This window comes from Saccostrea echinata, unplaced genomic scaffold (genome assembly GCF_033153115.1).
Source record: "Saccostrea echinata isolate AGI-Se365-2 ecotype Australia unplaced genomic scaffold, CSIRO_AGI_Sech_v1 ptg000022l, whole genome shotgun sequence".
Taxonomy (NCBI): domain Eukaryota; kingdom Metazoa; phylum Mollusca; class Bivalvia; order Ostreida; family Ostreidae; genus Saccostrea; species Saccostrea echinata.
In genome coordinates this window covers 5084244-5095488 of record NW_026889771.1, presented here as the reverse complement: position 1 = coordinate 5095488, position 11245 = coordinate 5084244, and the positions used below count along the sequence as shown (strand labels likewise).

Sequence of the window (11245 nt, the reverse complement as noted above, 5' to 3'; positions counted from 1 at the left end):
CGACAATGATTTGTTGACAGAATTAAAATACGAAATAAATTATCATACATACGAAATAAAATAATTTCATGAAAAAATGAAGAATTTCCAATTGCTTAAAAAAAGAAGCTTTTCATGTATGTGATTTACAATAAATGTTTGTACTTTTATATTTTCTATATATCCATTAAAATTTCACAGTATCAGTATTTCACTATTTGTAAACATTAACAATAATATTAAATAAATGTTACACTCACTGTGGCTTTGACTGAGTTACTGTCACATCTTCATAATTAAACGAGAATATTCCCTTCCGTAAATATTGCTATATATATCTGAACTGTTACCAATTCATCTTTCTTTGGTGAAAGAAAACCTCAGGGATGGAGAATAGGCCCGTACGTAATTTAGTTGGAGGGGGGGGGGGGGGTGAGCACAACCAAACAACATTTTTCAGTTTCAGGTTGGGGGAGGCTACAAACCAAAAAAAATTTTAATAAGCAAAAGAAAAATACATTATCAGAGGTTATTATTGAGGGGGCCCAAAAGCAAAAGAAAAATAGATCATCAGAGGTTATTATTGAGGGGGCCCAAGCATAAAGGAGCAATGTTTTCTATAGTATACCTAAATTTCAGTAAAATTACAGGGGGCCTGCCCCCTCCCCCTTCCTTCAGCCATGTATTGTATCAAATCTGCTTCACCCTGATTCAGATTTTTTTTTACAGCATATATATTCTATTAGCAGAGGACCACATTATATTAATAAACAATTATTAAATTACAGCTATTTTTTTCTTACAGGGTCTGTTTCATTTATACTATATCATGATGAACATGTCCTGCATGATGTTTACAGAAAGTTTAATTTAAATTTTTAAGCTCGAAATAGCTGCGTCAACTTGCGAGACTATTTTTTCAACGTTCGGCCTAATCTTTAAATATTTAATTTGTTTGTGGACTTGCATAAAAGAATTAAAAAAATATAGGGGCCTATCATTTAACTTTATTTCGAATTTCCTTCAGGATTTTATATACCGAACTATAGTCTAACGATTATTTAAAATCATACTTTTTCTCTTGAAAGCTAAATTACTAGGCAAAAAAAAAAAAAAAAAAAAAAAAAAAAAAAAAAAAAAAAAAAACAACAAAAAACCCAAACGAATGTTTGTCTTGTGTATTCTTAATTACAACTTATTACTGTATCATTTTAGTTACTTACCCAAATTTCTCAACATCCATGGTGTTCAGAGGTCATTTTCTGAAAACTGAAGGGGCATTCCGATGGCATTCGGAACAAATGACGGAAAGCACTTGCTAAGAATTCAAAACATGGTTCATAAATTTACAATATTTTTCCTTTTTAGGTTTTTAACATAAAACATGGAAAACTAAGTTAAAGAAACACTCATTTGAACAAATCAAAAGCGGAAAAAATATATATGCTAGATTTTTTGTTTAATTGCATGTTTTTCATGGTCTCCAAAATGCAGAAAAATTATCCTTTGAAATTATACGTAGGTTATAAATTCTTTTCTTTTTTAGGGAAGATGATAGAAATTAGACAACTTTTGAATGTTAAATAACAGAGTTAAAGATTAATAATATTTAATGGCAGACTGTTTATTTATCTATAAAAAGACATTTGCAATACTGATGAGGTCAAAATAATAGGGAGACCGAAAAAGGTCGCCTTAATCCAGTGGTCTCCCTAAGCCAGAAAATATATCCTCCTTGGTCTCCTAAAGCCATATGTCATATATATATATATATATATATATATATATATATATATATATATATATATATATATATATATATATATATATATATATATATATATATATATATATATATATATATATATATAACTCTGATTTAAGGACTAGGGAGACCAGACCATTATATATGGCTTAAGGAGACAATATACAGATTTTTTAAATTTGTTTTTTTCTAAAAAGAAATACCAGATCAAAGATCTATAGAACACCATTTAGTCGACTCTTGCTTTATTTTTTCATAAAAAATGCCTCCTAAAAATATATGAAAAAAATGGTCTCCTTAATATTTTATGTTTCTCTCATATGACTTGAGGAGACCAGTGTATATTTTTTATAAATATAACTTGTGGTTTAAGTAGACCATTTTTCTTTCATAGTAATTTCACTTATTATGCATTAATTAACATATTGTTTCCAACCAGAATAGTTGCGGATGGTCATTAGTCAAGGTCAGCAGAAAGATATTTGTGCTAATGTGACTCAACATGATCAGTACAAAACTTTGAATTAAACTAAAGTCATTGCACAAGTGACTTAAATAGAGAGTAGTTGCCCCAGTGGCGCAGTGGTTAGAGTGTCTGCTCTAGAGTAGCGAAGTAAGGAGTTGATCCTTACGTCGCAGGTTCAAATCCCACTGTGGGATGGGGAGACCGGTCCTTCAGATGAGACCGTATAAATCGAGGTCCTGTGTCGCAGTAGGTGCTGGCACGAAAAAAATCCCTCGATGTTCAATGGCCGTAAGTGCCGAGTATAGGACAAAATTTGCAGATCTCCACCGGCATGTGGTGGTGTCTCCATATGACAGAAAAAATCTTGAGAGGAATGTTAAACAACATACAATCAATCAATATATAGAGAGTATAAGCCCAGAGTAGCTTGTTCTGATATCCACATTTAACTCTCAATGCTGTCGCCCACGTGGTGCAGTGGAAAGAGCCTATGCTCTAGAGTCGTGGAGTTAGTTGATCCTTTTGTCACAAGTTTGAATCCCACTGTGGGACGTAGAGACCGGTCCTTCATACAAACAGAGGTTCAGTGTCGCAGTAGATGCTGGCATGAAAAAGATCCCTCACTGCCCATTGGCCCTGAGTGCCGAGCATAGGTCATTTGCAGCTCTCCATCAGCAAGTGTTGGCATCTCCATATGAGTGAAAAATTCTCCAGAGGGACGTTAAACAACAAACAAACTCTCAATGCCCAAAACAGTTTAACCTAAAAGTGAATGCAGACATAGATTATTCTTTAGACCAAGTATAGTATACTCCATATTGTTTTGTTGAGGACACAAAGTTCACAGTGGACATCAAGTAGTTTTTCCTGCTAATTATACCCAGCTTCTTTCAAACCATATAGTCACTGAGTACATTCGCTTTCCAACTAATTGATGAAGTTCTGACCTTATGCCTATATTTGTTTAAATTCTTTCTGATTTAAGAATACATTTGACCAGTTGAAACCAAGAGTACATGTACTACATAAAATTTCAAGGTTGTGATTAAGATTCAGTAAAAGTTATGCCCCATCCAGTATAGCAATATGTGGATGCCATGTTCAATGTACATATTTGCTATCATTAAACTTGCAGAGACCATGAATCAAAATAATTCAAATGCTTAAAAATCATTTTATTTTTACTGCTAGTCAAAATACAGTCACTCAAGCATATCCTTTGTTAATTTGAAAAAAAAAAATGATAGTTTAACATTTATTATTAATACCATACCAAAGCACAAGATAGTGCACTTCTTACATAATCCCATGATTCATGCTGTGATTTGACATATTTAGATGTTTCTCATTTACAGTTCAATATACATGATATACCAGTACAATGTGACACTAACCTAGTATCAGTTAAATGGATCATTATTATTCTGTTTTTAAGAAGTTTGCAGGGTAAAAAGTGAAATAAAATAAATATGTTGATACATTTATTGATTGCATGTGCTAAAAACTTTTATAAAATATCAAACATTGTATCATAACAGCTTTTACAAATTAATTCAATACATTCAAAGGTACAAAAATCAAATTATTTTCATCCACAGTTTTATCATATTCAGTTGAACAACAGCTACATCTATTATATAAAATGTATGGTAGTTGGCACTGATGGTATATATATCCTGAGCAAAGAAAAAACATACCTAATCAAAGAATACAAAGCTCACTTCTATAAATGTTATCTACTAGTAAGGCAAAGTCTCACTCAACAAACACTCTGGTAATGTATATCACCTGGATCCAAAATCTATGCACGTTGGTCTGGGTTAATAACCCTGAAAATGTATGTTACATCCAGCATCAGAAGCAGGATACATCATCTATGTTTACTGATCACCAAAGAGTATATTGTTACTTTAAATGAACCTTCTCTAAAAAACTGGTCATTAATCCAGAAAATCTAAGTCAAATCAAGGATTGGTACCCTGAAACATTTACATGTACATACATCATCTTTGCAGGTTTGTTCAACATAGAGTTTATAATTACATGAGAATAGGACTGCTCAAAACACTTAATCTTGTGGAGTCCCCCATGTGGCGCAAAGGATAGAGTTTGTAATCTAGAGTCGCGAGTAAGGATTTAATCCTTAAGTCTCAGGTTCAAATCCACTGGGGATGTGGGGACCAGTCCTTCAGATTAGACCATATAAACCGAGGTCCCGCCAAGCAGTTGATGTGGGCACAAAAAAGATCCCTTACTGCTCAAGGCCCTGAGTGCAAAGTATAGGTCAAATTTTGCAGCTCTCCACCAGCAAGTAGTGGCATCTCCATATGGATGAAAAATTCTTGAGAGGGATGTTAAACAACAAACGAACAAAAACGAAAAAAAAAAAACATGAGGAAAATGTAGATCAGGTCAAGCATCTGAAGTAAATCTGTTAATGTGCTTTAATCCATGCAAGTTTGTCCAGGTAGAGCTTAGGAATGAACCTTGCTCCTTAAATTTTAACTGGGATGACAATGCTAGGTATATAGTAAGAACTCATCTAGACTGTCCAGAAAAGCTAAAAAATATTTAGCAATTTCTTACTTGCATGATTTAAAAAAATCTGCAATCTAACATTATTTAAAAAAAAATTTCAACATATTTTCTAATTTTCAACAAATTCAATGCACTATGAGACGATTTAACATTTCTTAACCACATACACTGTACTTAAAGTGCAATATACATGCATTATACTGTATGTTAAATCTTTACAGTTTTCTTCAAGTACTCTAATAGTATATGAAATATGAAGATTACCAACAGTGATCAAGCTTTAAAGTCCATTGAAACAATACATAATTAGAGCAGAGCAAACACTGACCTCTAAAAACACCAGGTGCAATGGAGGAGAAAGCATTTCCTGCCATGTGCTCCTTGACATGATTGGGCAAATGGAAAAATCCGCAAACAGTTCAGTGTAAACAATTTTGATGAAAAACATTAGTCGACATTCAACTTAATGATCGATTGAATTTGCTATAACAATTAATTTACACGTAAGTGTACACACATGTATGCATACTAGATGAATTATTTCACAATATCCAAAATTGGACAATAATAGTTTCTAATCTAGCTAGACAACAGGAAATTTTCATTATTACTTAAATTACATGAAACTATTGAAGTCTGTGAGCTACAAATTATATCTAAAAATCATACACATTTTAACAAGTGTTTACAGTTTAGTGTATTTATTATATACAAATGATGACTTGGTAATTATGACATACGAGTAAAGTCCACAGATTGACTTCCAGATTTCAGCTCAAAGGCTTGAAGATTTTTAGTGGCTCTTTCATCATTTTTTTTTTCACTGAATATTTTCATTTTTATTTTCAAGACACTGTTTTTGTTGAGGTCTTTTAGCAGTTTGATGCAATCCAAGAACTCCAAGGGCAATTTAAGAACTCATGAATTTCTTTCTTACCTGGAAAAAATAAAAATTTAAAAGTTTAAAATATATTCAACTTACATGAAGAAAACTAGTGATAATGTAATAGACCTTTCAGATGTTCCAAAGCAGCTACATGTATCTAATTAAAAAATATAAAGTTTGAAGTATTTAGAGTCACCTGTGTTCTGAACAAGGGATATGTGTATTTGACAGACAGATGAATGAATAGACTGATCACTATAGACCACCTTAGTCTTTTTTCAATAATCTTTATATTAGTGAAAATCAAATAGGAACTAGAGTGTTTCAAGGAATGTATATGTCACCAGTGCTAGGTATCGTCATTAAAGAGGTAAATAAATCTAAGAGTGGTCAGCTATTAATTTAATATTAGCATGGAGGTTCATGCATTTGCCTGCAAGGGAAAAAAAGGATCCAAAAGTAAAAGACTGGGATAGAATCTGGCAATCAAAGAAAATATGGTTCCCCAGTCCTCAAATGAATAATTTAATTGAAATTATGAGGAATAACTATTTATCATTTTATTAATACACATGTAGGTGCTTCCAACAATCCTCGGAGGAAAGGAATTTCAGACTGTCTTTACTTTAATTGTCACTTTGTCAGTCAACACGATTCATTGTGGAATACTGATCCCAATGTATTTTCATAGTATTTAAATATAAGTTTGTGTGGTAACTGAATTTCATACAGTTTCAAAGTATAGTATCATGAGCTCAAAAACATATATAAATGCTAATTATCAAAACCCTGCCTCTCAAAATTTTGGAGATATAAGGTGTGACAGACGGACAGACAGACACCAGGTAAAGTGATCTCTAAGTGTCGTTCTGCTCTGCAGTTGACACAAAAATGAAAGTTAGTCAATTTTTGACCATGTATATCACTTCAGTGATGAAAGGAATGCTGAAGTGGTAAGTCTATCCTAATTATTTGAAAATACGGCAACCCCATTGGTCAGAATATAATACATATGCTATCCAGCCTTAATTTCATTGGCATAAAGCAGCACAAAACACGATTTGATTGGATGGTGCAACTTGTTTTTCTAGGGGGCGCTGTTGCAACCCTGGAAAAGAAAACAGGACTGGGGCTTGCCCCTAGGGGGCACTTACTGACCGGAAGTAAACAAACAAGAGAAATAGCAATACACTAGAAATATGTCCATAGGACATGTATGCCCGCCGAGTGTATAGTAATGCAACATGAAATTTTGTGTTAGTATATGAAGTTTGATGAGAATATCTTGAAAAGTTTCTTTAAAATTGAAATTGAACTCTAAAAAAAATGGATGTAGATGATAAATTCTCACCAAATTATGTATAGATGCATAGCCTTAGATATCAATATTTTAAATGGTTTTAAAACCATGCAAAATGCAAATTAAAGGAAAGTGAGGTCAAGGTCACAGGAAAGGTCAAAAGTTTTTGAAATAGTTGAATAGGTCTTACTAATTATATATGTATCAGCATATTAAGTTTGATAAAAAATATCTTGAATGATTTCTTTAAAACTGAGCTAGTCACAAGCTTGGCGCCATGGTTAGAGCGTCTGCTCTAGAGTCGCGAAGTAAGGAGTTGATCCTTATGTCGCAGGTTTGAATCCCACTGTGGGACATGGAGACCAGTCCTTCGGATGAGACCTTATAAACCAAGGTCCCGTGTCACAGTAGGTGCTGGCATGAAAAAGACCCCTCACTGCTCAATGGCCATGAGTGCAGAATATAGGACAGAATTTGCAGCTTTCCACTGGCAAGTGGTGGTGTCTCCATATGAGTGTAAAATTCTCGAGAGGGACTGCAGATTACCTGTAATGATTGACCAAAATCCCTACTAGGCTTTAAACTCTTCATTCTTGACCTGTATTTCGTCAAATAAGATTTTTCCAGTTAATTAAGGTAAAATTACTAATTGTTAAAACTGTAAATAATTTTTTTTTTTTTACCTGAGCCAGACTTTTACTTTTCTTAAAAGTGTCTGTATTTGACTGTTGGTTCCACCTATCTCAAGAAAATGATCTGTAAAAGTAAATGTTAGAAATCATAATCTGTTCTCTATCTACTATAATCATGAGAAAAGGTGTTGAAAATTAACAGATGGAGATAAAATCAGCAGTCATATTAAAGGCTTTTTTCAATAATCAATTTATTAGTGAAAATCATAAAAGTATTAGGCAAAAAGGAAAAATAAATGTTGTCATTAATTAACCTTGCATATCTCTACAATTTTCTGATAAGAAAATTATACCCAATAGATGCAATATAATCACCCTTTGCCTGCCCCTAAATTAAATTATGAAATTTTGATAGATTTTGATCTAGTAAGCAATTATTTAAAAAAAGGTTCTTTTAGAGGTGCCTAGGGTCGAAATTCATAGAAAAAAAAACTACAAAAAACGTGAAAACCTATTTCTATCATACTGGTTTATATTTATTACAAATGTCCTCATAGTCAGCATAGCCCAGAACGATAGACCGCAGACTCTCACCATGAACATTTTTAGTGTCCTGGTTCAAAACCATTTGTTGGCACTTTTATATTTTTTCAAACTTTTTACCTGTATAAACACTAAAGAACGAGTGCACTTAAGGGCCCCGGTAAAATGTGAAAAAATGAAGGATTAAATTAAGCATAATTTTCCATCTCAGATCATTAATTGATATTTAAACCATAAGATTCAACAAATTTTATCGCTGAAATTCATGAATATACAAAGAGCAAAGCCATATAATGTGGTAGGGGTCAGCCGACATTCGTGATTTTCTATAGTAAATCGAGGACGGTCATTCATTTCAAAGCTTTTGTTTATTGTCAGCCTAACATTGTACAAACTTGTGCGATTGACAAAAAATGCATTATACATTTATAAAACTTGTGTGAAAGTAGGAAATTTGTACATGATTAGGCTTGTACTTAAAATATTAAAAATGTATGAAAAGTTCAATGTTTTTCCTATAACAAGCAAGAGCTATTTACCTGTATGACCTATGTTGAACCCACCCGTGGAATAAATTATTTAAAATACTGGTAGTCACGTGAGTTCTACCCAGGTAAACATTCCTCAAAGATTCTCACTGTAAAACATAACCACGTTTTGTATCATTATATCGAAGTCAAGCCGCATAGAGAAGTTTCTATGTATTTGATTTTAGGAACACGGGATGGTTAGGAGAGTTTAGTGTCGTTAAAATGTCATCATAAATAAAAGTGTCAAACATTTTTAACATTCATGCAAGACAATGGTACTGGTATTGAAAGCCACCTAAATACACTTCTTTTCATTTTAAAATTTAAAGGAACTAATGTTAATACTTATTGTATTATTTCAAATGCAAGCATGCAAATTTCTTAGTTTGATCACTAATGAATACAGGTATCTATATAACTTCATTCGATTTTTTTTCTCGGGTAAAATTGCACAAAAACACGCCTGTCAATGATCCACCATCAGATTGTTCAAGTGTCTGATTTAAATGTCTCCTCCCCTTGATTTAAATAAATGAAACTCAAAATAGGTTCGGTACGACTTTTCCGGATTTGGGGTATCTATAGGTATTTAAAAAACTTCATTTGTTTCAAATCCATGCTGATTTAGGTGATGTTTTAATGTGATTTTAATTACAAAGGTCCACTTGTGTTTAACTATTACCAAAAGAGAACAATTTGGTAATACATTCTAAAGTAATATGGCACTGAAAAAGGGCCCATTAAGCATTGCTTAAGTGCACTTGTCCTTTGATTTTTTAATACAAGCTTTTGCATTTTACTTAATATATTTTCTTCCTTAAATGCATGTTTGGTGTTGATATAAAAGACATCTATGGAAATGCAGATCATAAAATCTCTTTAACTAAACGCAATCAACCGGAACTAAACCTCATTGTAAGCACACTTTGTTCGAGGACATGAATCATTCACTTTGTGTTACTCGATACTGCAGGTGTCATGAAAAAAAAATCATGCCGAGCAATAATTGCTGAGTTTGCCTTTCAAGAATATAATGACGTGTAATAGTACTGTTGTGCCAGTGGGAGAGATACTGTTCTATGCAGAGTAGATGCAGTTCATTCCTTTGGAAAAATGTGTGCATTGGCGATATGTTATGCTAAAAATGCATGAGGGTTTTCAGATAAGAAAAGAATGTGGTAAGGTCAGTTCAGGTTTTATGTCCCATTGCCATTACTCAGTCAGACATCAAGAGTGACCCTCAAACAAGGGATGTATCATTCTGTAAATACTGAGGTAGGATCACATGAACACACAGTTGAGTAGAATGAAATATATCGAGATAACAATCAGTATTCAAGCTCAAAAGCCCATCAAAAAATACAAAATAGGAGCAGAGCAAATACGGACCTCCAAAACATCAGAGGTGGGATCAGGTGCCATGGAGGAGTGAGCATCCCCTGCAGACCAGTCACACCCGCTGTGTGCTCCTTGTCACGACTGGGAAACAATAGAAAAATCCATACACAATTCAGTGTGTAAATAATGGCCTAACAGTAAGTATGAAAAACGTCAGTCAGCATTTTACTTAATGATAAATTGTATTTGCTGACAAGGTCATTGTATCGACCATAGAACTTACAAAATGATGACTTTAAACAAGACTGCTGATATTCTTGTTTCAGCAATTTGTTTGTCAATAACTTACCTCCTTTTAAAAATTGTTCATACATAGAGGATGCTCTTGCGTATCGAATCAACTGAGAGATATAAACCCCATATGCAGGTGATGAAGGTATATTGCTGAGTAAGTAAGGGAAGTTGACGATTGAAAAGTTAAAGTCATCGCGTTTATCATAAAGCTTGGTTGTTAGATTACCATTAATGTAGAACTAAAGCAATACATGAGAAACAAGAAACTACACACATGTGACCTAAAGTCAGTGACCGGAACATATATCGGTAAGCTTTTTCTAAAGACTGAAACCAATATTGGTCCTATAGGTCATCTCATATTTTTCACTAGAAGTGTTCCTTTGGTATACTATATTTTACTTAATTTCTATAGACTTACTATATCCTGAAAAAAAAGGAAAACAGGAACTACCTGTTTAAATGACCCCGACCACCGAGGTTAATCTAAAGTTTGTCCCTGCCTACCTGAAAAACAGACTGCCTCGGGCAGTCAGTAATTTCCAACTCTGGTTATGAGATGCTAAATGTTTAATGTTTACAATTAAATGCTTATATTTACATTTTTAAATTCATGATAGATTGAGAAAGTCGATAAAATCATTTCTATATTATGTCTGTATACTGTATAGGGGGAAAATAACTCACGGTGTTAATATTCGCTATATTTACGGTGTGAATAAATCCGTGAATTCAAGAAACAGTGAATAAGTTTTCAATAACCTACTTGTTATATTTGGAAATTTGAGCATAGACTACGATAGGTAAATATACGTGCAGTGCATTTCAGTTATTACGAGTAGTACTTGTCATTCAATTATTTTAATTATCACGCTTGACATTAATTTAGATCACCCAGCAGATAATAACCTGTACTTGTAAAAAAAAAAAAAACTGTTTTAATAGCCAACGCTACATGTTTCATCAATCAAAAC

General features: G+C 33.1%; 1 long non-coding RNA gene across 1 annotated transcript; it reads right to left on the bottom strand.

Annotated features, from left to right (window-relative positions):
- Positions 1 to 5269: 5269 nt before the first annotated feature.
- On the bottom strand, positions 5270 to 10105 carry LOC133190812 (uncharacterized). The gene is made up of 3 exons (XR_009721617.1): positions 10029 to 10105; positions 7618 to 7690; positions 5270 to 5685 (listed from the first exon to the last, which is right to left on the bottom strand). It is a non-coding gene; the product is annotated as an uncharacterized LOC133190812 (long non-coding RNA).
- Positions 10106 to 11245: the final 1140 nt, after the last annotated feature.